The sequence below is a fragment of the Lutra lutra genome, chromosome 10 (genome assembly GCF_902655055.1).
Source record: "Lutra lutra chromosome 10, mLutLut1.2, whole genome shotgun sequence".
Classification (NCBI taxonomy): Eukaryota; Metazoa; Chordata; class Mammalia; order Carnivora; family Mustelidae; genus Lutra; species Lutra lutra.
The window spans coordinates 15,374,034-15,379,189 of NC_062287.1; the positions used below are offsets into that span (position 1 = coordinate 15,374,034).

A 5,156-nucleotide genomic window follows, 5' to 3' on the forward strand; every position below is an offset into this window, starting at 1 on the left:
CCGTGTCCGTGTCTGTCTTGTTTACTGCTGTATCTCTTCGTGCTGGAGCCCCAGCACAAAGTTACCTCTCAATGTTATTTATTTATTTATTTATTTAACATGTAGTTGACCTACATTTTTTTTAAAGGATTTACTTGAAGTCCAGTTAGGTAACATACAGTGTAGTATTAGTTTCAGGTGTACAACATAGTGATCTGACAATTACATATACTGTGAAACACTCTGGTAATTGTAGTTACTCTCTGTCATCATATAAAGGCATTACAGTATTGTTGACTGTATTCCCTGTGCTGTACTTTTCATCCCTGTGACTTATTTTATAATTGGAAGTTTGTATCTCCTAATTCCCTTCACCTGTTTTGCCCATTTCCTTATCCCCCTCTCCTCTGGCAACTACCAGTTTGTTCTCTGTATTTATGTCTCTTTCTGACTTTTTGTTTTGTTTTTTAGATTCCACATATAAATGAAATTCTATGGTATTTCTCCTTCTCTGTCTGACTTATTTCACTTAGCATGATACCATCCATGTTTCATTCTTTTTTGTGGCTGAGTAATATTCCATCATGTACATGTACCACATCTTTATTCAATTATCTGTCAATGAACACACAGTTTGCTTCCATATCCTGGCTATCATAAAACTGCAGTAAACATAGGGGTGCATATATCTTTTCAAGTTAGTGTTTCATTTTCTTTGGATAAATACTCAAAAGTGGAATTACTGGGTAATATGGTGGTTCTGTTTTTAATTTATATAGGAACCTCCATACTATTTTCCATAGTGGCTGCACCAATTTACATTATTACCCACAGTGCACCAGAGTTCCCTTTTCTCCACATGCCTGCCAACACTTGCTTTTTCTTGTCTTTTTGATACTAGCTATTCTGACTGGTGTGGGGTAATCTTATAGTGGTTGTGATTTGCATTTCCCTGATGATTGGTGATGTTGACCGTCTTTTTCATGTGTCTGTTGGTTATGCTGTGTCTTCTTTGGAAAATTGTCTATTCAGGTTCTCTGGCCAATTTAATAATAACATTTTAATAATAACATTGATTCATTTTGTTTATTTTTGGAGGTGAGTTGTAGGAATTCTTTATGTATTTTGGATATTAACTCCTTATCAGATGTATCATTTGAAAAGATCTTCCCCCATTCAGTAGGTTGCCTTTTCATTTTGTTGATGGTTTTCTTCACTGTGCAAAAGCTTTTGAGTTTGATGTAGTCCCAATTGTTTATTCTTGCTTTTATCCCCAATGCCTGAGGAGACAAAAAAATATCGCTTATAGTGACGTATAAGAGGTTACTGCCTCTGTCCTCTTTTAGGATTTTTATGGCTTCAGATCTTACATTTGGGTCTGTAATCCATTTTTTTTTTAAAGTTTTTATTTATTTATTTATTTGACAGAGAGAGATCACAAGTAGACAGAGAGGCAGGAAGAGAGAGAGAGAGAGGGAAGCAGGCTCCCTGCTGAGCAGAGAGCCCGATGCGGGACTCGATCCCAGGACCCTGAGATCATGACCCGAGCCGAAGGCAGCGGCTCAACCCACTGAGCCACCCAGGCGCCCCTGTAATCCATTTTGAGTTTATTTTTGTATATGGTTTGAGAAAATGGTCCAGTTTCATTCTTTTGCATGTAACTGTCTACTTTTCCCAACACCACTTACAAAGATTGTCTTTTATCCATTGTATGTTCTTGCCTCCTTTGTCAAAGATTAATTGACAGTATAAGTGCGGGATTATTTCTGGGCTGTCTATTCTGTTCCATTGATCTGTGTATCTATTTTTGTGCTGGTACTGTACCGTTTTGTTTTCTATAGCTTTGTAGTAAAGTTTGAAATCTGAGATTGTGAATTCTCCAACTTTGTTCTTTTTTCTCAATGTTGGTTTGGCTATTGGGGTCTTTTGTGGTTCCATACAAATTTTAGGATTTTTTGTTCTAGTTCTGTAAGAAATACTGCTGGTATTTTAATAGGGATTGCATTGCATGTCATCATTTTTCAGGGGCCATGCTTATCTTATCTGTATTGTCTCAGTTTTAGTACATGTGCTGCTGCAGTGAGCACTAATAGGGATTGCACTGAATCTGTAGATTGGTTTGGATAGCATGAATATTTTAAAAATATTCTTTCAGGGGCGCCTGGGTGGCTCAGTGGGTTAAGCCGCTGCCTTCGTCTCAGGTCATGATCTCAGGGTCCTGGGATCGAGTCCCGCATCGGGCTCTCTGCTCAGCAGGGAGCCTGCTTCCTCCTCTCTCTCTGCCTGCCTCTCTGCCTACTTGTGATCTCTTTCTGTCAAATAAATAAATAAAATCTTAAAATAAAAATAAAAATATTCTTTCAGTTCATGAACATGGTATATCTTTCCATTTATTTGAGTCATCTTTAATTTCTTTCATCAGTATCTTATAGTTTTCAAAGTATAGCTCTTTCACCACCTTTGTTAAATTTATTCCTAGGTATTTTATTCTTTGTGATGCAATTATAAATGGGATTGTATTCTTAATTTCTCTTTCTGCTAGTTCTTTATTGGTGTGTAGAAACACAACAGATTTCTGTATATTTGTTTTGTATGCAGAAACTTTGTTGAATTTATTAGTTCTAACAGATTGCATGCTTTGTGTGTGTGTGTGCATGTGTGTGTGTGTGTATAGTCTTCAGGGTGTTCTCTGTATAGGATCATGTCATCAGCAAATGGTGACAGTTTTACTTCTTCCTAACCAATTTGAATTTTTTTATTTCTTTTTCTTGTCTGGTTGCTATGGGTAGGACTTCAGTACTGTATTGAATACAAGTGGTGAAAGTGGACATCCTTGTCTTGTTCTTGATCTTAGAGAAAAAGCTCAGCTTTTTACCATTGAGTATGGTGTTAGCTCTGAGTTTGTCATATGTGGCCTTTATTATGTTGAGGCATGTTCCCTCTATACCCATTTTGTTAAGAGTTTTTATCATGAATGGATGTTGAATTTTTTTCAAATGCTTTTTGTGTTTCTATTGAGATGATCATATGATTTTTACCTGTCATTTTGTTAATATGAAATATCATCTTCATTGATGTTGTTATTGAACCATTCTTGTGTTCCTGGGCTAAATTCCTTGATTGTGGTGAATCATCCTTTTAATGTACTGTTGAATTCATTTTGCTAATATTTTTAAAGGAATTTTGCATCTGTGTTCCTCAGGAATACTGGCCTGTTTCTATTCATAATATGTTCTTATAATTGTTTGTATTTCTTTGCTGTTGGTTATGATCTCTCCTCTTTCATTCATTCTTTTATTAATCTGGGTCCTTTTTCTTTTCTTTTTGTTAAGTCTGGCCAGGGGTTTATCAATCTTACTAATTCTTTCAAAGAACCAGTTCCTAGTTTCGTTGATTTGTTCTACTGTTCTTTTGGCTTCTGTTTCATTGATTTCTGCTCTGATCTTTATTATTCCTCTTCCCCTGCTGGATTTAGGCTTTTTTTGCTGTTCTTTCTCCACTTCCTTTAGATAGAGGGTTAGGTTATATACTTGAGACCTTTCTTATTTCTTGAGTAAGGCTTGTATTGCTATATACTTTCCTCTCAGGACTGCCTTTGCTGTGTCCCAAAGATTTTGAACAGTTTGTTTTCATTTTCATTTGTTTCCATGAACTTTTAAAATTCTTCTTTAATTTCCTGATTGACTCACTCATTCTTTAGTAGTATGCTCTTTAGCCTCCATGTATCTGAGTTCTTTCCAACTTTCCTCTTGTGGTTGAGTTTTAGTTTCAAAGCATTGTGGTCTGAAAATATGCAGGGAATGGTCCCAATATTTTGGTACTGGCTGAGACCTGATTTGTGACCCAGGGTGTGATCTATTCTAGAGAACGTTCCATGTGCACTAGAGAAGAATGTGTATTCTATTACTTTGAGATGGAATATTCTGAATATATCTGTGATGTCCATCTGGTCCAGTGTGTCATTTAAAGCCTTTATTTCCTTGTTGATCTTTTGTTTAGATGCTTTGTCCATTTCAGTGAGGGGGGTGTTGGAAGTCTCCTACTATTTTTGTAATATTGTCAATGTGTTTCTTTGATTTTGTTATTAATCAGTTTATATAATTGGCTTCTCCTATGTTAGGGGCAAAGATATTTAAAATTGTTAGCTCTTCTTGTTGGACAGACCCTTTCAGTATGATACAGTGTTCTTCCTCATCTCTTAAAGACATCTTCCTCATGTCTTAAAATCTAATTTATCTGATATAAGGATTGCCACCCCAGCTTTCTTTTGATGTCCATTAGCATGGTAAATTTTTTTCCACCCTCTCACTTTAAACCTGGAGGTGTCTTTGGGTCTAAAATGAGTTTCTTGCAGACAGCAATGAGTCTTGTATTTTAGTCCATTCTGATACCCTGTGTCTTTTGATTGGGTCTTTTAGCCCATTACATTCAGGGTAACTATTAAAAGATATGAATTTAGTGCCATTGTATTGCCTATAAAGTGACTGTATATTGCCCTTGTTCCTTTCTGATCTGTTACTTTTAGGCTCTCTTTTTGCTTAGAGGACCTCTTCCAATATTTCCTGTAGGGCTGGTTTGGTGTTTGCAAATTCTTTTAGTTTTTATTTGCCCTGGAAGTTTTTAAAAAATCTCTCTTATTTTCAATGACCCCTAGCTGGATGTAGTATTCTTGGCTGCATATTTTTCTCATTTAGTGCTCTGAATATATCATGCGTCCTTTCTGGCCTGCCAGGTCCCTGTAGATAGGTCTGGTGCCAATCTAGTATTTCTACTATTGTATGTTACACACCTCTTATCCCGAACTGCTTTCAGAATTTTCTCTTCGTCCCAGAGACTTGTAAGTTTTACTATTAGATGATGGGGTGTTGACCTATTTTTATCGATTTTGTGGGGGGTTCTCTGTGCCTCCTGAATTTTGATGCTTGTTCCCTTCACCATATTAGGGAAATTCTCTGCTGTAATTTGCTCTAATATATCTTCTGTCCCTCTCTCTTTCTTCCTCTTCTGGAATCCCAATTATTCTAATATTGTTTCATTTTATGGTATCACTTATCTCTCAAATTCTCCCCTTATGGTCCCATAGTTAATCAGATTCTTTATTCTCCATCATTTGGTCTTCTATATCTCTGATTCTCTCTTCTGCCTCATTTATCCTAGCAGTAAGAGCCTCCATTTTT

At 36.3% G+C, this 5,156-nt stretch overlaps 1 pseudogene; it reads right to left on the reverse strand.

Moving 5' to 3' along the window:
* Positions 1 to 1,967: 1,967 nt before the first annotated feature.
* LOC125080254 (uncharacterized) lies at positions 1,968 to 2,066 on the reverse strand (annotated as a pseudogene).
* Between the last annotated feature and the right edge of the window lie 3,090 nt (positions 2,067 to 5,156).